The sequence below is a fragment of the Rattus norvegicus genome, chromosome 4 (assembly GCF_021556685.1).
Source record: "Rattus norvegicus strain SHRSP/BbbUtx chromosome 4, alternate assembly SHRSP_T2T, whole genome shotgun sequence".
NCBI classification, from domain to species: Eukaryota; Metazoa; Chordata; class Mammalia; order Rodentia; family Muridae; genus Rattus; species Rattus norvegicus.
This window is the reverse complement of record NC_141537.1, coordinates 45,650,001-45,672,765: the sequence shown is the minus strand read 5'-3', so window position 1 is coordinate 45,672,765 and position 22,765 is coordinate 45,650,001. Positions and strand designations below refer to the sequence as shown.

Sequence of the window (22,765 nt, the reverse complement as noted above, 5' to 3'; positions counted from 1 at the left end):
ACAACCCAATATCAGTCCTTCCTCTCCTCCCAGTATACCCTCACCTGCCCCCCATTCCACTTTCCCTTTCTCTTTTGAGAAGAGGAATTCCCTCTCCTTCTGAGTGTCACCTCCTCCACTGCCTGTCCCCTCAACCCTCTCACACATCAAGTTGTTGGGTAACTAGGCACATTCTCTCCCATTGAAATCGAACAGTGTTGTTCACTTAGGAGCACAGCATCCAGAGGCAGGCAGGCAAACAGGCTCAGGGACAGCCCTGCCCCAGTTGTTAGGAGACTCACACAAAGGCCAAGCTGGTCATCTGCTGCATATGTGCAGGTGGCCTAGGTCCAGCCACAGCTTGCTCTTTGGTTGGTTATTTAGTCTCTGAGAGCCCCCAAGGGTCCAGGTTAATTTATTCCATTGGTTTTTCTGCTGAGTCCCTGTCCTCTCTGGTCCCTCAATCTTTTTCCCAACTCTTCCACAAGACTCTGAGCTCTGTGTAATGTTTGGGTGTGAGTCTCTGCATCTCTTTCCATAGTTTACTGGGTGGATCTCTCAGAGGACAGGCTCCTCTCTGCATGCAAGCATAACAGAGTATCATTAATACTCATTAATACTCTAGTATCAAGGGCTCATTCTTGCCCATGAGGTGGGAGCAGTCATTGGTTGGCCATCCTCTCAGTCTGTTCTCTTTGTCCCTGCACATCTTGTGGCAGGAAATATTTTGGTTCAAATGTTTTAGAGGTGGACTGTTGTCTTTATTTTTCCACTGGGTCTGTCTGGCTACAGGAAGTGGCCACTTCAGGGTTCATATTCTTCACTGCTAGGAATCTCAGCTAGAGTCACCCCCATCGATCCTCTGGGGCCTCTTCCCATTCCAGACCTCAGATATCCATTTGAAGCAGATTTTCTTTAGTGAAGTAATTATAAATAATTTATTTAGAAGATGGTCTGAGGCTGCACTGTGAGAGGAGATGGAGATACACAAAAGCATGCAAGTCACTTGAGGAAATGCATTCGGGTGAAAAGTGTAAGTGGTTCAGTTGTCATCAACCCCAGGCATCTGTACTCCTTGCACAGCTGATTTCTGGGTTGGCTACATTCCCACGTCTAGGAGGAGAGTTGGTGACAATATTGATGGGTGCTGCTTGTTTGGCTTGTCTCTGAGGTGGCGAGAGTCAAGGCCTGGTGTTCTAAGCAAGCGCTCTACCAATGAACTAAACACAAATTACTGACAGTTTTTTCCCTACTCGTTTTGACTGCCTTCCAAATTTTGTTGTAAATTTTTAAATGAGACTTTCTGGAGAACTGTACATAATAGAAAGAATGATGGCATGCTATTAACACATCCAGACCTGCGCCTCTTCTGGTCCTGTTTTCCATTCTCCCTTCGTCATTTCTGATTTACTCTCTGTGCTAAAGATAGATCATTTTCAAGCCTTCTCTAAACTTTATGTATTGTCTTTGATTTTTATTCCTAGTACCACATCCTCTCACTGCTGCAGAGCATTTCTTAATATAACGTGAGGCTGAATATTTTCTTCTTTAGCTTCAGATCAGCGCCTCTTGTCCTCTGTCTCCTGCTGCTCTGAATCACCACGTTTCCTCTCTGCAGAGACTTGCATGGTATTGATAGACAGTGATCACGTCCCCCTCCACCTTCTACTGTCTTGACTATATAAATGTCTATGACCCGACATCTCATCCCACACATTCTTGACATCACATTTGCCCTTTCTTTTTTATTATTAATTTTCCATTAACTCTCTCGATTCCTCTCTACGTTCCTACTTCCAGAAGAAATAGCAATGCAAAGATTCGTTTTTTTATCTTACCCTACGGAGACTTTATTAGTCTAAAAGAAAGTTTTGTCAGTGTGTCTGCCTCTGTATTCATATGAACTGTAGTCATTCTCCACTTATTTCAGGATTAGGTTGTATATAGAGTCCTTTGAAATTTTCATTTCTTCCCTGAAAGAGTCCCAATTCTGTTAGTTACAAGGAACACTTGCATTAAATCTACAAAAAGCTGTATATCCTTGACAATTTTATGAGTGCAGCTCAAAAAGTAGCTTCTAATTTATAAACATAATTAACTTTAGATGAAATTATTATGTATAAGGCCTTTGTCTTGCTACCTTTTAATGGACTTTTTCTAAACTTCAATACTAACAAGTACATATATATTTTCTACCTACTTGTTTATATTTTTCATATCCATCAGAAAAAAAAATATATAATCTATATCTTTAAAAGCAGTTACAAGTTCTCTACTGAAGCTTTCAGTGTATTTTAAAATAGAGATTTATAGGGATTTTTGAAGAATTCAATGGGGAAATTTATTTGCCCCACTGATAAAATCAAGTCAAATATATTATATTGAAGTAGATATTTAACTGGAAATATTTTTTATTAAGCAAATTCCTTGCCTTGAATGCATTGGGGGCAGAGGCAAGCAATAGATATATGATATGCTGGGTTTAATTAAGGACTTTGAGCAGTGGCAGATGTCAACTGTCTTTATTATACTATATGATTATAGTATATGGTTATATTAAAAACTATATGACAGTAAAAGTCATAATTTTATGCTAAGTATGGATTCAATTATTTATAAAAAATTTTATAATGAATATGCCAAAGCTCCTTTGACATTGTAAGTAGAAGTGGATATAACTTTATAGTCACAAAAACTTCCTTGAGAAACTATACCTATGCCATAGTGTCTGGTGAATGGTTTATTGATAAAAACAATATACATCATATGTGATTCCCTCCGTGGCTCTAACAGCCTCTCATTTCTGAGGTCAGTTGTAGGATTTGAGATTCTTGGTCCTTTTGCTAATGATATCATCTTATTTATCATGATTAGTCGCAGCTCCACATTTTGTGTGTCCTTGCGAGTTTGTACGCTTTATATGACTTCACCCAGGCTTATAATGGACACAAACACAAAATATTCAAGTTCCACCTGTTCTATATCAAATTGACAAGGATCTTTTATACGGCAGTGAAATCATCCCAAAGTATACCAAAACAAGCAGCCAAATACTTACTATCAAAATAATAATATTTTTGGCTGTAATAACAATATATTTTCCAACAAATTGGTTGATTTTATATGCCATATGTTCTATTATAGAAAACAGAATATCAGTTTACTAAAGTTCTGTCTTAAAACCTAAAGGAAGGCTATAAAATCATGTCAATTTGATTTTAAATGTTTATTTTGATCTATCTCTCAATCTTCAGTTATCTCATACATTTTTATTAGATATTTTAAGTATATATATTTCAAATGCTATCTCCTTTCCTGGTTCCCTCTATTCCCATCCTCCCTCCCCTTGCTTCTGTGAGGATGCTCCCCCTACTACCCATCCACTCCCAGCTCACCACTCTGGCATTCCCCTATCCTGGGGAAACAAGCCTTCCCAGGACCAAGGCCTTCACCTCCTATTGATGCCAGATAATGTCATCCTCTGCTATATATGTGGCTGGAGCATGGGTCCCATGTGTACTCTTGGTTGTTGGTTTAGTCCCTGGGAGCTCTAGGGGGTCTAGTTAGTTGATATTGCTGTTCTTCCTATGAGGTTGCAAACCCCTTCAGCTCCTTCAGTCCTTTCTCTAATTCCTCCATTGTGTCCCCATGCTCAGTCTGATGGTTACCTACAAGCATCTTCATCTGTATCAGTAAAGATCTGGCAGAGCCTCTCAGAAGACATCCATATCAGACTTCTGTCAGCAAGCATTTCTTGGCATCAGCAGTAGTGACTGGGTTTGGTAGCTGCGTATGGGATGAATCAACATGGGGTACAGAGCTAAACAATAATTCTCAACTGAGAACTATTAATGGCCGACAAGCACCTAAAAATGTTCAACATCTTTAGTCATTAGAGGAATGCAAATCAAGACAACCCTGAGATTCCACATCATACCAGTCAGAATGGCTAAGATCAAAAACTCAGGTGACAGCAGATGCTGGCAAGGATGTGGAAAAAGAGGTACATTCTTCCATTGCTGATGGAATTGCAAACTGGTACAACCATTCTGGAAATCAGTCTGGTGGTTTCTCAGAAAATTGGACATTGTACTACCTGAGGACCCAGCTATACCACTCCCGGGCATATACCCAAAAGATGTTCCAAAATATAACAAGGACACATGCTCCACTATGATCACATCAGCCTTATTTATAATAGCCAGAAGCTGGAAAGAACCCAGATGTCTCTCAACAGAGGAATGGATACAGACAATGTGGTACATCTACACAATGGAATATTACTCAGCTATTAAAAACAATGACTTTATGAAATTCTCAGGTAAATGGATCGACCTGGAAAATATCATCCTGAGTGAGGTAACCCAGTCACAAAAGAACACACATGGTATGCACTCATTGATAAGTGAATATTAGCCCAAAATTTTGGAATAACAAAGATAAAATTCACAGATCATTTGAAGCTCAAGAAGATGTAAGACCAAGACGTGGATGTTTCACAACCTTGGAAAAAGAGGGACTTGAGAAAAAGAGGAGGGAGAAGGGAAAAAAGTGGGGGCAGGATCAAGCATCAGAGGAGACAAGGATCATATACAGAGGGTCAGGAATTTGAATAGAGGTGTTTAGTAATGGGGGATGGGGAACTGGGGGTAGCCACCAGCAAGTCCCAGAGGCCAGGAAAGCAAGAGGTTCCCCGGCAGGGATGATATTAGCTGAAACCTCCAACAAAGAGGAAGGAGAACTCATAGAGACCATATCCAAAGTTTACCCAAGGTCCCTGGTTGGGGGATGGGGCTACCCACCCTTCTCAAAATTTTAACCCAGAATTGTTCCTGTCTATAGGAAATATAAAGAGTGGAGCAGGGACTGAAGGAAAGACCCTCTAGAGACTGCCCCCTCTGGGGACCTATCCCATAATTTTTTTTGTTATACAAATAAAATGGTTTTCCAAGACTGTTTTGCAAAGAGATAAGTTATGTTTGATGAGGTCAGAGGAGGACAACCAACTTGAAATTGTAGTAAGTCCTCAGTCTGAGACAAAACAAAATATAAAACCTTGGAGTAAATACCCTAAGGTTGTGTTGTTGTAAACCAAGGATAAATAATTGTCCCTCAAGTCAAGAAAGCATTGGAAATGTGGACACAAAGTTCTTGGCAGCAACTTCTAAGGCCACAAATTATAACATCAAAGCAAAAACCAGGAGAGGGATGGTGTTTGTGTGCTTGCTAGATTAAACATTTGGGATTAGGATGTCAAAGGAAAGGATCAGGAAATAGTCAAATGGTCATGACCAGATAGTTCATTTTGCAGAAGAATAACCACAATCATCTAAAATATATAACAAAATAAGTATTGCATTATGGTTCTTCCATTTTTAGTATGCACCCTTGATAGCATAAGCAGAGAGACATAAAAAAGTCTCTGCCAGAAGTCAGGATTGTGGAAACTTTCATGAGTGAAGAAACTTAGGATTTTACTCTCTTGCTTTGATACTTTCTTAATATCTGTGACACTCAATTCCCTGGTGTTCATTCTACTCATTCTAGGTTTACTGAGCTTCTAATATGTGCCAAGAACAGAACTAGAAAATAGAATAAAGAAATGTAGCACTTCTCTGTCAATTTGTGATATAGGAATACATACAGATGCACCAACAGGAAATCACACAAAAATATAATTGATGCGTACTGTGAAGAAATGTGAAGTACCCTAGTCATGTATAAAAAATTCTGCTGACCTAATTTATAGGTGCAGACTAAGCTACATTGATTCCTCAGGAATATGAAAGAGGAAGGAGGAAGTCCATTTCAGGCTGAGGACTATGTATAGAAACAAAAACAACAAAAAGAATGTTGTGCTCCAATATTAGGTCATGGGCTTGAAAAATCTATCTGGAGCACTGAAAAACTCCTGCATGTGTCATTTGAGTCATGTCCTCAACAATAAGTATGGGTGTGCAAGGCAGAGAAATTGTCAAGTTTAAGGAATCAGAAAGACCAGGTAATCTCAAAGAAAGGTGACAAGGGACTTCATGATGACTTATAGCTACAGGTAATGAAGTTGGCGAGCATTGTAAAATGGAACTGGACAATGGAGAAGAGTAAACGAACATCACAACTGTGATGAGAAATTTAATTGTCATATAATTAATAAAGATCAAGTGAATGTAACAGGGCAGTAATTTATCCTTTTACAATTTAAAAACTAAAACGTACAGTTGGGGGAAAGAGCTGTGAATATTGTAGGTGATTGAGTTCAACAAAAATTGGTGGCAATGAGTCTTATTGCAAGCTTTTCCCAGTAGTTCTAATTCATGACAAGAGATGACATGTGTTCAGAAAGAGATAGGCAGGGATTGAAAGAAGTGTCTGAGCTAAAATAGGTGAAACATCCTCACTGGGCTGTAGTAGGAAGGATGGAGAGAAATGAATGAATTCTATAGCTATAAAAATGGCAAGCTGAACGAGGCATAGATTCTTTAGACAGAACATGTCTAGGTACATCCCAAACCTTCTGAATGAGACATAGGAAAAGAGTTTTACTCCATGAATGCAGATTGGCAAATGGACCATGATATATGGGTCACTTTTGGACTTAATATTTCTTCTGAGACATGGAGGGGACCAAATTGTTCTCTAACTCAGACAGAAAGCCTATGGTCAGTAGGATATAATGCTTCTCCAGATAAAGATTGAAAGCATATATGCCTTTGGAAATAGGTGCAGGAAAAGTAGATGCTTTCTAAAAGTTTTAGATTTCCAGAATATGTGGAGATGCAGTAACAGAGAATCTAAAATGGGGCAAGTGAAATGAACGTAAGAAATTTTGATGTCACAGATATTAAGAAAATATATAAAAAAAAGAGGAGTAATAAACTATTTTGAGTGAAGTCTAGACATGGGGAACTAAGAAGATCAGTGATTAAAGTCATTTGCAGTTTTTGCATAAAAGCCAAAATCAATTTTTAGCCCCCACATTGTGGCTCACAACCACCTGTAATTCCAGGTCCAGATTATTGAACACCCCTCTTCTGGTCTCCAGGACACTTCATGTACATGGTGCATATACATACATATAGGTAAAACACTCATATAAACAAGAGAGAGGTGGGCAGAGGGAAAGGGAGGGGAAGAGAGAGGGGAGGGGGAGGGGGACAGGGAGAGGGAGAGGGAGAAGGCGAAGAGTTCAAAAGCCAATAGCATAAAAGTCATCAATGACTACAGTAAGAGGTTTGTGTGTGCATGTGTATGCCTCCCATTCCCCCTCTCCCTCTTGGGGTGTGTGTGTGTGTGTGTGTGTGTGTGTGTGTGTGTGTGTGTGTGTGTGCGTGTGCATGTGCGTAATGATGCTGTTATCCTCATGTGCATCTTACTGAAGGCTCTATTTTTGTTATGAGCCCAGCAGTTTACCACTTTTCCCCTCAGCTTAGGTGGAGTTTACAGATGTGCATATTGACACATCCACATTGTATGTAATTTCTGGAGACTGTAACTCAATTACTTACGCTTGTGCAGTATGTGCCTTATGCTCTGAGCTTCTTCTTTGAAGTTATTTTTCAAACCCTTTAAGGGGAACCCAGACTAAAGAATTTCAAAAGGATAATTTGGATAAGAAAGAAAGAGAGACAGTGAGAGCAGACAACATTGTTAACAAGTCTATGGAGGCCAGTGGCTATAGGGAGAAGTCAGAATGGGTTACTTGTTTTTAAACATACTAAGAAATGATATGTGCTGATGGGGAGATTATAGAGCCTGAAAGTATAATTGTCTATCATTGTCTTTTTCTTTGTACAAAATGTTTCTCCTAATCTAGAAACGTCAGTGGGAGAGCACGGGTCTTAAAAAGGATCGAAGGTCACGGGGATCTGGACTCAAGATAGCCAATAGGTAGTTTATTGAAGAGGAAGTAAATTCAATTTTTTTTTGTGCCAGAACAGGTAGGAGAAATAGAGAAATCCATGTTTTTGCTCATGTTTTTCATCTGGAATTTTTTAAAATAACTGAATAACATTTTAGCTGTTTCCTTAACTCTGTGACTCACATATGGACAAAATAGGATCCACCCAGCAGGTTGCAAGCCGGTGCCTCTAAACACATTTACTGAACAAAAAGGCACAAAATGGAACCATATGTGTTTTCTTTTCAGCTAATCTGCTGTGGTAGTATTGTCAGCACTTCCGAGAGCCCTCTCCATATGCAGCTTGCCAGACCTTCACAGGTCCTCCATGTGGAACCATTTTGATGTCGTCTACGAACCCCTCCTTGCAAATACTTATCTATAGTCTTTTGCTGTTTATGAAAATAATAATGTCTATAGTTATGATGTATTATGGGAGTGCTAAATCACAAACAGAAAGAGGGGAGGTATTATATTTCAGGCATTTGACATCACTTTGGAAGGAGACAGCAAGAGTACTTGTAGAAAAATTTGTCAACAGACACAGGTGAGTTAGAGTCTAAAATGCACATCTAAAATTAATGACCCTTCTGTAGAGCTGCTCATTTCTATCCATAACGCTCAAGTCCCAGGCCTATTATGATGATGTCCAGAAAAGTATTTTTCCTATAATGCCACTTGCAAACAGCTTTCTCAACAATTAACATACTTCACAATACACACCTTGATCTTGCATTTCACATTTTGCAATATGGTCCTTCTGACATTCTTCTGTGCATGCTGAGAAATCTCCTTAGGTTGGGCCACAGCACCTGTATTCCAAGTCCATTCCTAGTGGTCTCTGAGTTTCCAAAATCCGTTTAAAGCAGAACCTTTCTTGTTACATCAGAACGCTTCCCCATGCAGTATTTTCCCTTGTAGGTCTTCCTTTATGCCTATGTGAGGAACTAATTTAGTAAACACCATTTATTTAGGAAAAGCCACCTCAACAGAAGAGATGTATACAGTAAACTAAACATGTGATAAAGTTATCTAGACTATGAAGTTTTTCTTAGCATATTCAACAGCATCCTTCATGCTTTCACCTTGCATGCAGGTTTGTCGTAAGAATACCAACTAGGTGCATGGAGCCCAAGCACTATCCTGCCCACTTCTGTGTCGGTGAGTCACGCCTTTTACTTCCTCAGCGCTACTGCCTGGTTTCCAGAGAGATTAGAGCTTGGCATTTTGTCCACACACAGCTTTCCCCTCAGATGATTGCATGGCAGCTGGACATTCTAGTTACTTCTCCCCTTTCACATACTCTCTGTCAAAATGTTCACATACATTCTGTCAAAGACCACGACTAGCCACAAACAAGGCTGTTCCACAGAGAACGTAATGCCCAGGCTCCCTACTCTAGCTACCATTATATCCTGCACGTCCCTTTCTTCCCCCGGGACATGTCACTTATGTGGTCCAGCAAATGATAACTGCCCTTTACACTGAAAGCATTGTATCTCCACTACAGAAGCTTTGCAAAAATCCATTTTACTTGAAACATTTTTCTATCTGGCAAATATTATTCATTCATTCATTCATTCATTCATTCATTCTTCTGTTCATTCTGGATTATTTCATCAAGTGCTGTGTTCCCAATTATGGAACTAAAATTTTCCGACCTATTTCTCTTTTCCCCTTATGACATTATTATTCACGCAGGCATTTATTTGACTTTTCGCAGTGTACATTCTCATATACGGTCTGGAGTATTTTAAAAAAAAAAGAGTGCGTATAGTTTTATTTTAGGATGGATATTATCTGTTTTTTCTCTTATGAGAATTAGTACAATAAAGCCATTTGAGCTCTTAAAATACATATTGGAGAGCTAGCACTAGAATAATGTATTGTTTCTATTTAAAGGTGTGAAAGAACATGTGAAACTGCACAAATAGTGTATAAATATATATTCCCTTCTAATAAATCTATCATGATAGAAAGGGAGTAACATTCCCAGCTTTAATCTATGGCAATGAGTTTTATCAGAAAGGGTGTCAGAGAACATAAGCAGTTAAGATTCCTTGAGGCAAAACGTACCCAATTAAGGTGATTTACCATGTTCCAAAATGACTTGACAAGTACATTTAACTCTCTAAAATGATATCTGTTCTTATTTCTGTCAAGGACTAGGAAATTATGGGAATTCAAGATATCAGCATCACCATCCTCCTCCTCACCATAAAAGTCATTGTTGAGTATATTCCTCTGATGGATCTGCTTCTGAAACCTTTAAATACATGGTGATGCTGTCCAGGGAGTTCCAATTTGCTGCAGTGATGTTCAAAGCTTTTATTGAATGCCCACAATAATTAAGTAAATGCTGTTCTAGGTTCCATAGTATATTGCCTCTTTATTAAGTTTGAGACCTTTATCAATGATCACAGTTGCTGACAATTTCAATCAAGGAATTAAACAAATTCTCCTGTAAAATGCAGGAAGCAAATAATTTCATCCCCATGAGTTGAATGATCTCCATAACAACTTCTCAACAGTGCTTTAGGAACATAAATCAGCCATGAAAATGCATAAATGAGCAAACATGGCTGTGTGCCTGTGAAGTGTCATTATGCAAACAGGCCTTGAATGATTCTAAACTTGAATGCCACAGGTCTCTGATTTAAACGATAGACGACTATAACATACTTTTAAGGTTGAGTTTGTTAATGAGAAGACCAGATAAACACGGCAGAATTTTAAGGATAAGGGGACAATGTCATGAGTCATCAAGACAACCAGCATTTTCAAGAGAAAAACAAAATTCTTAGAAGTAGTACTAATAAGGAATGTTATAGAGTACATACGAATCACCAGTGGCCTAGGGGTTGGATTTGAATGCTACAAAAGACAGAAAGTAAAGAAGGATTGAGTCTCTATAAGTCAGGAAGTGAGACTTTGATTTTTTTTTAATATAAGGCTATTACTGTGTTAGACAAGCAAAGGAATGTCTGAAAATTAAATGTAGAGTCAAAGAGGGATAGGTCAGTTTGTAAAGTCCTTGCTGTATTAGTACGAGTGACTGAAACTGAACCTTAGAATCCCTTTAATAAGCCACACTTGTAATTTCCCTGTTGATGCAAACTCAGGCATTTGAGGATCACAGACAGATAGCCTAGCCTAATTGGCAAGTCCCATGTCCTAGAGAGAGACGATATCTCAAAAGAGAAGCATGACTCTTGAAAAAAAAGCACATGAGGTTGAGTTCTAACCACCATATGCATGGGCACACTCCCCCCGATATATACAGATGAATATAACTCACACCTATAAACACACGTATTAAAAATAAAGTAACAGAAGAGATAGAAAAACTGTATAAATGAAGTAAGGATAAATAGAAAAAATTACAGGTAAAAGATTTACTTGTCAGATTTAAATCAAGGATAACGTTAATTGGTTACCATTATGATTTCTGATTTCAAATGACATAGAATTAGATTCTTAATTTACATTAGTTTTATTATCTAAAATTTCAGACTCATAAATAATTCTGCTATAAGTAGGTGTACTGCAAGACATCTGGAATGAGTAAAAATTCAGAAACCTCAACTTTTTCATATATAGCTTTGTATTATAAAGTATGTACCAAAACAAACCATCATAAATTATCTTTTGGAGAGCTGTTGAAGGAATGTTACTAGGAAATTGTGCACACAAATAAATTTTCGCATGTAAAATATAAAATTAGTAGATTTTTATGGAAATAAATGCGAGGTGAAATCTATTACCAAAGAACAAGACATTTTCACAATGATTTAGACAAAGGTTAAAAAAATAGAGAAAACCACAAACATAAAACTATAAATAAATATTGACTTAAACTCTTTGTAACAATTAAACAACAAGTGAAGAGAAAGAATAAAAGAAATGTAAACTAGAAATGAGTAAATGTTGAGAATTTAACACACACACACACACAGAGAGAGAGAGAGAGAGAGAGAGAGAGAGAGAGAGAGAGAGAGAGAGAGAGAGATACAGAAAACATGCTAACACAGAAACAGAACAGAGTATGTTTAGTAAGTAGGTAACGTAAGTTCCATCAGAAGACGGTAACGAGGTGAAAGGCCTGGTGAAATGACCACATTGCATTAGCGTGGAGGTTGTCTATAGATCCCAATAGAATGAGATGCCTGGAATCTGAATTAGTGCACAAACATTAATACAAATACCATGCCAAATTTTTCAAGCCAAGAAAAAAATGCGGGTAGAAAAAAAGAGCAAATAAAAAGTCTATTCTTAAAGAGTAGAACCCAATAGAACTAACTTTAAAATTTATCAGTTACAATAAACATAAAAAATGATTTATTCTAAAATTAACTGAGAGATTAAGATGAATTAAAATATGTCATTTTAGAATCCAAACATTAGTTAGCCACCTATGCTGTTAACCCTAAAGTTGATTTTAGGGGAACAGACACTAAAGTCAATCAGTAAATAATAATGAAAGATTCCATTTCCAGAAGTTTGTAATAATACAATTCTTATTCTTTGAAAGAAAAATGGCTTCAAAATATAAAATAACAAAAGAGAAATAACTTCAAGGAGAAGCAAAGGTACCATAGGATCTAACAGATGTACAGTTTCTTTTTTTCTTCTTGAGCTTTTTTTATTAGTTTTTTTTTTTACAGTCTAGTAGTTGCCCCCTGCCCCACCCCCCACCCCCCACTGTCCCAATTCCCACACTTCCCTATCCCATTCCTTCTCCTCCTGTCTCAAAGAGGATGCACCCTCTACCCCCCCCCCCCTTTGCCAGGCCACCCACTCCCTGGGGCCTCAAGTCTCTCCCATCTTCTCCCACTGAGCAGACCAGGAAGTCCTCTGCTGTATATATGTCAAGGGCCTTAGACCAGCTTCTGTATCCTGCCTGGTTGGTGGCTCAGTGTGGGAGAGATCCCAGGGGTCCAGGTTAGTTGAGACTACTGGTCTTCCTATGGGATCGCCCTCCTCCTCAGCTTCTTCTAACCTTTCCCTAATTCAACCAGAGGGATCCCTGACTTCAGTACAATGATTGGGTGTAAGTATCTGCATCTGTCTCAGTCAGCTGCTTGTTGAGTCTTTGAGAGGACGGCCATGCTAGGCTCCTGTCTATAAGCACACAGACATAGCATCAGTAATTGTGTCAGGCTTTGGAGCCTCCCCTTGAGGTGGATCACAATTTGGGCCTGTCACTGGAACTCCTTTCCTTCAGTCTGTTCTCCATTTTTCTCCCTGAAGTTATTTTAAACAGGAACAATTCTGGGTTAGAGTTTTTGATTGTGGGATGATAGCCCCATCCTTCCCCTTGATGCCCTCTATCTTTCTACTGGAAGTGGACTCTAGTAGTTCCTGCTCCTCACTGTTGGGCATTTCATCTAAGGTCCCTCCCTTTCATTCCTGAGAGTCTCTCAACTCTCAGGTCACTGGTACATTCTAGAAGATTCCCCCTCCCCCACCCCACCCAAGAGGTTGCTGGTGAGATATACACTTTCTTTTAAAAGGTACTGGGAAAGATCATGGGTTCTGCCATGTAGATGACATGTAGATGTTGTGTAGATAACAGACAGACAGAAACAGATTAAAAAAAACAAACAAACCAAACACTCATACCAGACTTTAAAAAAAGAACTGACAACTATATAAACAAAATGAAGGCTAGTAGAACCACTAGTTTGTTTTTTTTTTCTCCATCTTTATTAATTTGGGTATTTCTTATTTACATTTCTATTGTTATTCCATTTCCCGGTTTCAGGGACAACATCCCCCTAACCCCTCACCTCCTTCTCTATGGGTGTTCCCCTCCCCGTCCTCCCCCCATAACCGCTCTGCCCCCAACAATCGTGTTCACTGGAGGTTCAGTCTTGGCAGGACCAAGGGCTTCCCCTTCCACTGGTGCCCTTACTAGGCTATTCATTGCTACCTATGAGATTGGAGCCCAGGGTCAGTCCATGTATAGTCTTTGGGTAGTGGCTTAGTCCCTGGAAACTCTGGTTGGTTGGCATTGTTGTTCATATGGGGTCTCGAGCCCCTTCAAGCTCTTCCAGTCCTTTCTCTGATTCTTTCAACGGGGTTCCTGTTCTCAGTTCAGTGGTTTGCTGCTGGCATTCGCCTCTGTATTTGTCGTATTCTGGCTGTGTCTCTCAGGAGAGATCTACATCCGGTTCCTGTCAGCCTGCACTTCTTTGCTTCATCCATTTTATCTAGTTTGGTGGCTGTATATGTATGGGCCACATAGAACCACTAGTTTTTAAGAATACAGGAAACACACTTAACAAAGGTGTGATAAGCTGACTGGCTTCGACACTAAAATTATTTCTTATTCATCAATTTGAAGACAGTTGTATGTATTCTTATTCTCATTCACACTTATGATGCAGGTATGCTGGATTTCATTATTTAAGTTATTTGCTTTCTCCTAGACAGTCTCTTTATATTATTTGATGAGAAAGTATATTTGTGTTGCAATAAAAACAAGAAAAGTTTGAAGTAGACGACATGTGCAGTATTTCAAGATCAAATGAAGAATTTCAACTACAGTCTTGCAAATTGCAAACTTGGAAGAAGACACAGAATGCATTTCAAAGAGTGAAAAATTGGTAATGCTAACAGGAAAATAATCTTGAAATCCCTGTGGTCTCTCTGTCTCTGTCTCTGTCTCTCTCTGTCTGTCTGTCTCTCTCTCTCCCTCTCTCCCTCCCTCCCTTCCTCCCCTCCCTCCCTTTCTTTCTTTCTTTCTTTCTTCATTTATGTTATTGGTCATTCCATTCATTTACATCTCAAATAATATCCCACTTCTAGGTTACCCTCTCCACCATCCCCCTGATATCCTATGATAGCTCACTTCCTCGTTACACCTCCACCAACCCCCCCCATCCCACATCACCCTCCTCCCTCCCCTTGCTCTTATGAGCATGCCCCCCCAACCACACTCTCCTGCCCTACCACTCCAGCATCCCTCTACACAGGAGCATCAACTCTCACCACTGCTGTCGGGCAAGAGCATCCCTCTGTTACATATGTACTTAGAGCCATGAATCCCTGCAGGTACACTCCTTGGTTGGCGGTTTAGAATCTGGGAGAACTGGGTGGTCAGGTCAGCCTATGTTGCTCTTTCAATGGGTTGCAATCCCTCCATGTTCCTTCAGTTCTTCTGCCAGCTCCCCTGCCAGGTTCCCTCAGGTCAGTCTGATGGTTGGCTCAAAGTATCCACATGGGCATGAGTCAATTGCTGGCCAGACCTCCTCAGGAACCTCCGCACTAGGTTCCTGTCATCCAGAGCCTCTTGACCATGGCAACAGTGTTGGGTTTGGTATCTGCAGACATGATGTATCCTCAGGTGGGGCCATCCCTGGTTGGCCCTTCTTTCAGTCTTTGTTCCATTTTTGTCCCTGTTCTTCCTTTGGACAGGAACATTTCTGGGTAAAAAAAAAAATGATATGAATGGGTGGCCCCATCCCTTAACCAGGGGCCATGCCTATCTACTGGTGGTGGTCTCCACAAGTTCTATCACCTCTTTCTCTGCCCATTACTGCTAAAGTCAATCTCGCTGGGTCCAGGGAACCTCCTGTTTCTCTAGTGTCTGGGACCCTCTGGTAGCTATCCCAGTTCCTCATAACCCCTGCTACCTATTTTTATTCAAGTTCCTGACCCTCTGTACTTCTCTCCCTTTTCCTCTAGTTTCTGATATTGTCACCCTTATTTCCTCCTCCTCTTTTCTTTCCCCCTTGTGCCCCTCTCCTTCCACCTCCAGCAATCATCCTGTTTCGTTCCTCCATGCAGGACTGAAACATCCACCCCCTGGTCTTCCTTTCTTCTATGCTTCATATACTGGGACACAAAATAAACCTCAACAGATACAAGAACATTGAATTAACCCATGTATTCTATCAGACAGACTAAGGCTGGTTTTCAATAGCAACAAAAATAGCAGAAAGCCCACATACACATGGAAGGTAAACAATATCTACTCAATGATAACTTGGTAAGGGAAGAAAGAAAGAAAGAAATCGATGACTTTTTAGAATTCAATGAAAATAAAGGCACAACTTATCAAAAATTATGGGACACAATGAAAGCAGTGCCAAGAGGAAAACTCAAAGCTCTGAGTGTCTCCAAAAAGAAATTGGAGAGATCATACACTAGCAGGTTAACTAACAGCTCATCTGAAAGCTCTAGAACAAAAAGAAGTGACAACAACCAAGAAGAGTAGACGGGAGGAAAAAAATCAAACTCAGGGCTGAAATCAACCCAGTAGAAACAAAAAAATCTATACAAAAAAATCAATGAAAGTAGAAACTGGTTCTTTGAGAAAATCACCAAGAGAGACAAACCCTGCAGACTAAAGAGTCTAGATCTTATGAAAACCTGGAGTGTCCAGTACTCTCCTTAGTCATGCACATTAACCCATAATGACGCCAGTAAGGTTGCAGGGAACAACCATGGGATGAGAGTTAATGTAGATAACGGGCCAAGAAATGACATATCTATGGCCAAACAAATGCCCATGAACAGTCCCATTTGCCCTTAATTCTTCTACTGTATAGGATATCAGGTGGAGGGTTGGGGTCGCCATACCACAGTCAAAAATTCTGACCCAGAATTGTTCCTGTCTAAAAGAACTGCAGGGACAGAAATGGAGAAGAAACTGAGGGAAAGGCGATCTAGTAACGGGCCTAACTTGGGATTCATTTTGAGGGGAGGCTCCAAGATCAGATACTGTTACTGATGCTGTGGTGTAATTACAGACAGGAGCCTAGCATGGCTGTCCTCTGCAAGGCCCAAGAAGCAGCTGACTGAGATAGATGCAGATACTTACATCCAACCATTGGACTGAAGTCGGGGACCCCTGTGGTTAGATTAGGGAAAGAATGGAAGAAGCTAAGGAGGAGGGCGACCCCATATGAAGACCAGTAGTCTCAACTAACCTGGACCTCTGAGATCTCTCACATACTGAGGCATCATATAGGAATGATACAGAAGCTGGTCTAAGACCACCAACACTTATACAGCAGACTGCCTGGTCCGGCCTCAGTGGGAGAAGATGAGCTTAACTCTGGAGAGACTTGAGGCCCCAGGGAGTGGTGAGGAGTGGCAGGGAGACAGGAGGAATGGGATGAGAAACTGGAAGGCAGGCTGGGAGGTAGGCAACTCTTGGACTGTAAAAAAAATGAAAGCAATAAAATTTAACATTCATGCTTATTTGTTCACAGCATTTCATCAGTATAATACTCTCTACTCAGCATAATATCTCAACCATTCTAGGTTTAATCCTCCGATTCCACTCTTCTGTATTGCCTAAGTTCACAGTTATCTTTGTTAATTAATTTTATTCTTTATTTTTTACTTATCTTCAGGGACCCCAAAGGTTATCTCATTGATAGACACAAGATAACTTCTAAAATAGCAGTCAGAACTATAGCATGTGCAGTTCTCTGCCTTTGGTGATATTATACCCAGGCAGCTGTTGGTAACAGAGAACTACACACACAATGGAAACAAACACTGTACAAGATTTCCTACTTCGTTTTTAGTCCAGTGGTTGGCTGCAAGCATGTGTCTCTGTATTTGTTGGGCTCTGGCAGAGCCTCTCAGGAGACATCTATATCAGGTTCCTGTCAGATGTTTAAGGAAAAATAATAAATTAAAATAAGATAAAATAAAATCAAACACATCAGAACAAGACAAAACAAACAGAAGTAAAAGAACACTGAAAAAGGCACAAGAAATATGTAGAGAGATTCATAGAATCACTCCTTCACAAATTCAAGAATATCATAAACACAGTAGACTAGAAACCATACTGCATAAATAAAAAAAAAACTGTAGGGTAAAATATAGAAAAATATAAAATAAATTATTATTAAAATAAAAATTAGGTATGTTTCTATTGTTTTTATTTACTGACTTCTCAAATGTTGTCCCCTTTCCCGGTCTCGCTCTGCAAACCCCTATCCCATCCCACCTCCAATTTGCCCTTTGGAGAGTGCTTCCCCACCCACCCTCTGATCCCACATCCCTGTTCTTGCATTCCCTCACTCTGGGGCATCACGCCTCCACAGTACCAAGGGCCTCCCCTCCCACTGATGCCAGATAAGGCCATCCTCTGCTACTTATGTAGCTGGAGCCATGGACCATTCATGTATCTTCTTTGGTTGGTGGTTTAGTTCCTGGGAGTTCTGGGGTGTCTAGTTAGTTGATATTGTTGTTCTTAAGGAGCTGAAGATACAAGTTTTTTTTAAAGGGAAAAAACTCTGACACAAAGGAATCTCCAAAAGATGTTATGGAGTTTTTTCTTTTGGTCATCTACTGCTGGTCATACAGCCTAATATTAAGAATAGTTTGTTTCCCCAGGAAAACTCCCTTAAGGAAAACTAAAATTTAATTTTCAAGTGGTTATCAACTGAAGATAGCATCTGGGTTAGGGATGAGGGCATATGTCCAATTCTGCTTTCAGCTCTAGAGCACCATCTTGTGCAGACCCATGCAGTCCCTGTTCCTGCTTCCCCAGGCTCTGTGAGTTCATATATGCACCAATTCTGTTGATGTCGAGAGCCTTGCTTTATTGGTTTCTTCCATATTCTCTGGCTTTCACACTCTTTCCACCTCCTCTTCTACATGGTTCCCTGAAACATGAAGGGAAGGATTTAATTAAGACATTCCACTTAAGATTAAGTATTCCAAAAGTCAGTCTCTCACTCTCTCCATATCTGGTTGTAGATCTCTGTGTTTGTTCCCATCTGCTGCAGGAAGAGGCATCTGTGATGATGGCTAATAAGGCACTAATGCACAAGTATAGCAGGACATCATTAGGGGCCATTTTATTGCTACATGTTTTATGTTTAGATTAGTAGTATTTGTTTGGACCCTAGGTCCCTGTGCTACCTAATCTCAGGGACTAAGTCACACAAGCTGTGTTGGAAATGCTATCTAGCAGAAGTAGTTGGCCTTCAGTCAAATTAAATAATTATTGGTTACTCTCACAAGCATTGTTTCACAATTCAAATTCATATTCACAATTCATATTCAGTAGCATATCTTGCGGGCAGGGTATCATGGCATATCAAAATGATGGTGGCTGGGTTGGTGTTTATATTTCTTCTTTGGAATCATGCAGAGTACCTTCCTGTACCAAAGATGTTACCATAATGGGGTACTGGCTCTATACCAGCTTGACTTCTCCATATATGATGAATTGTGTCATTGTTGGATTCAGCACTGGAGTTTGTAAAGAGCAACTTATAGACTTGCAAAGGCCAGCGTTGTTTGTGGTTCCTAATGGATCCCTATGTCTGACAATCCAGTTCAATGTAACCCAATACCAACATAGGAAGCTTCATTTAGTGACAAGAGATGGCCAGTTTGACCTCTGTTTCCCCAATTATTTGTCAATTCATTAGACAACCTGGATATGTGTGAATAATTTAGAAAGCGTCTATAGTACTAGGTGGGATTCCATACCAACCCTTAAATGCCTCTTGAATCTCTTCCTACCTATCAGTCTACCTAGCCATATCCATCTATAATTATAGATTCTAATTCCTTTCCCTAGGAAGATCTGTCTGTCTCAATATTTTACTCTATGATTACCTTCAATGGTCCTATGGTTTGTAGCTTGGCTATCATTGACTTAACAGCTAATATCCAAATATAAGTGAATATATACTATATTTGTCTTTCTGGGTGTGGCTTGCCTCCATACACATGACATTTTCTATTTCCATTCATTCCCCTGTGAATTTCATTATTTCAGTTTTTTAACAATATTTAACAATATTCCATTATGTAAATTTACCACGTTTTCTTTGCTGACATCTTGCATCGGTTGAGTAACATCTAGATTGTTTTCAGTTTCTAGTTATTATTAATAAAGCAGCAAAGAACATGGTTGAGTAAGTGTTTCTCTGGTAAGACGAAGAGTTCTCTGGGTTAAGCCCAAAGACTTGTAGCTGGATCTGGAGGTCGATCAATTTTCATTTTCCTGAGGAATTTCCTCATTGATTTCCATAGTAGCTGTCCAAGTTTGCATTTGACAGGCAACGAGGAGTATTCCCTTGCTCTACATCCCTACCAGCTTGGTGGGGTGAGGGGGATATCCTCTTGGAAACAGGCGGCTGGGGCAGCAGAAAGGAAGAATAAATGAGGAACTGTAGGAGGTTGGACTGCGAGGGGGATAATGACTGGACCTAAAATATGAAAATTAAAAAAAGATTTCAAGTATGATATTGAATAGTTACAGTGAGAGAAAGTGGACAACGTTGTCTTGTTCCTGATTTTAGTGGAATTGCTTTGAGTGTCTCTCCCTTTAAGTTCATGTTGGCTAAAGGCTTGACACTAGATTATCTGCTTTTATTATGTTGAGATATGTGCCTTTTATCCCTAATCTCTCAAGAGATTTTTATCATGAGGGGATGTTGGACTATGTCACAGGCCTCTTCTGCACCAAATGAGATCATTATGTGGTTTTTGTCTTTCAGTTTGCCTACATGGTAGATTATATTTATTGATATACACGTCTTAAACCATACCTACATCTCTGAGATGAAGCCTCATTGATTGTGGTAGATTATCTTTGTGATATATTCTTAGATTCTGTTTGCAACTATTTTATTCAGAAGTTTTGCTTTTGTGTTTATAGGGGAAAATGTTTTCTGATTCTCCTTCATTGGGCCTTTATCAGGGTAATAGTGACTTCATATAATGAATTGGGAAATGCTCCTTCTGTTTCTATTTTGTGAAATAATTGGAGGAATACTTATTGGTATTCATTCTTCAAAACTCTGGTGGAATTCTGTGCTAAAATCATCTGTATTTGGGCTATTTTTGTTTGTTTGGATGGAAGATTTCTAATGGCATCTTTTATTTTAGTAGGGATTATGGATCTGTTTAAATTGCTTATATGATCTTGGTTTAAATTTGGTTAATTGCTTGTGTTAAGAAAAGTTTTTATCGCTTTCAGTTTTTCCAATTTTGTTGAGTACAGGATTTTTTGATTCTCTGGATATTCTTGGTGTCTGTTATTATCTCCCCCTTTTCATTTCTTTCTTTTAATTTGGTCTTTCTCTCCTAGTCTTTTTGTTAATTTGTATAAGATTTTTGCCAAACTTATTGATTTGTTGAATGAATTCTTTCATTGATTCTTTTTATTGTTTGTACTTTATTTATTTTATCCTTAAATTTGATTATTTCCATTTGAGTGTGATTTCTTTGTCTCTGATACTCTCTCTCTCTCTCTCTCTCTCTCTCTCTCTCTCTCTCTCTCTCTGTGTGTGTGTGTGTGTCTATCTGTCTGTCTCTGTCTCTTTTTTCATTTTAACTCTTTTTTTCCTAGAATCCTATAAATTTTAACTATTAAGTTAATCCTATAAATGTAACCACCATGTTATTAGTATGAGAACTTTTTTTTTAATGTATGAGGTTAGTGCTCTGAAATTACCTATTAGAAATACCTTCGCTGAGTCCCATAAATTTGGGTATGTTATATTTTGGTTTGCATTGAATTCTTAAAGTTTTTAATATCTTTCTTAATTTCTGACCCATTTTCATTCTATAGAGAGTTGTTTCTTTTCGTGTGTTTGTCAGATTTTTTGGCTGTTTCCATGTTGTTTATATCCAGCCTTAATCTGTAGTGGTGTGATAGGACTCAAGACATTATTTCATTCTTTTTTTATAAGCTTCCAGCATCTCTGTTTAGTTTTAGGTAAATGACTTGTCTAATTTCAAGACTCGAAAATCAGATATTGAAGTCTCCCACTATCAGTGTTATGAGGGTGAATAAGTGATTTAAGCCATACTAGTGTTTCTTTTATGAATTTGGATTCCCTCTTGTTTGAACAGAGATGTTAAAAATTGGGGCAATCTCTTGGTGGAATTGTTTCCTTTGATAAGTGTGTAGTGTCCTTCCCTATATCTTCTGGTTGGCTTTTGTTGTTAAGATCTATTTTCATTAGATCTTAAAATGGCTATACCGGCTTGCTTTTCAGTGTTATTTGCTTGAAATAACTTTTTACACCCTTTTACCCTGAGGTGTCATCTATCCTTAATGTTGAGGTGTTTTGTTTTTTTTTCTTCAAAGCAGTTGAAAGAGCTATTCTGTTTTCCCATTTTTCCCCTTAGTCTTTGTTTTTTTAGTGGGGAACTGAGACCTGGTATTGAGAGATATCAATGAGCAGTATTTGTTCATTTCTGGATTTTACTGTTTTGTGTGTGTGTGTGTGTGTGTGTGTGTGTGTGTGTGTGTGTGTGTGTGTGTGTGTGTGTGTGTTTCCCTCTTATGATTTGCTTGTCTGGAATTATCCATTTCTGCTGGAGTTTTTTGAGTGATGCTAACTGCTTTAAATTGGAGACTTTTTTCTTATAGCATCTTTCATAGGGCTAGCTTTGTAAGTAGGCATGCTTCAATTTCCTTTTTATCACAGAATGTCTTATTTTCTACGTCAATTTTTGTAAAAAATTTTGTTGCGTATACTAGTCTGGGCTGGCATCTGTGGTCTCAGAGTTTGTAGAACATCTGTCCAGGCCCTTCTGGGTTAAAAGTTCTCTATTTCTACTTCTCAAAAGTGTCTTTATACTGAATCACTGTGCCATGATTATTTTCTTGTATGTCTTTAAAAATTAGCTCTCCAGTTTACCAAAAATAAGTATCCATTTTTTATTTTCTATTTAATATATTCTTCACTTGAGAAAGGTAAAATCACTGCGAGTCTTTGTGTTGAATGAAATGAATTTTATCATGAACTCAAAATGATCAGTATGATGCCTCGTCTTAACCACACAATAGGTCTCTACTACCCCACTTATAGAATTTTTCCTCAATATTTTCTCCAAAATGTAGCCTGATGTACACTTAATATAAAATAATAATCACTATTGTCTTATTCA

At 39.0% G+C, this 22,765-nt stretch overlaps 1 long non-coding RNA gene across 1 annotated transcript in view; it reads right to left on the bottom strand.

The window, feature by feature from the left end:
- Nucleotides 1-22,756: 22,756 nt before the first annotated feature.
- The window catches only part of LOC147994755 (uncharacterized), a 7,056-nt gene continuing 7,047 nt past the window's right edge, over nucleotides 22,757-22,765 (bottom strand). The window contains exon 2 of the long non-coding RNA XR_015687210.1: nucleotides 22,757-22,765. This exon is cut by the window's right edge and continues 645 nt beyond it. This is a non-coding gene — a long non-coding RNA (uncharacterized LOC147994755).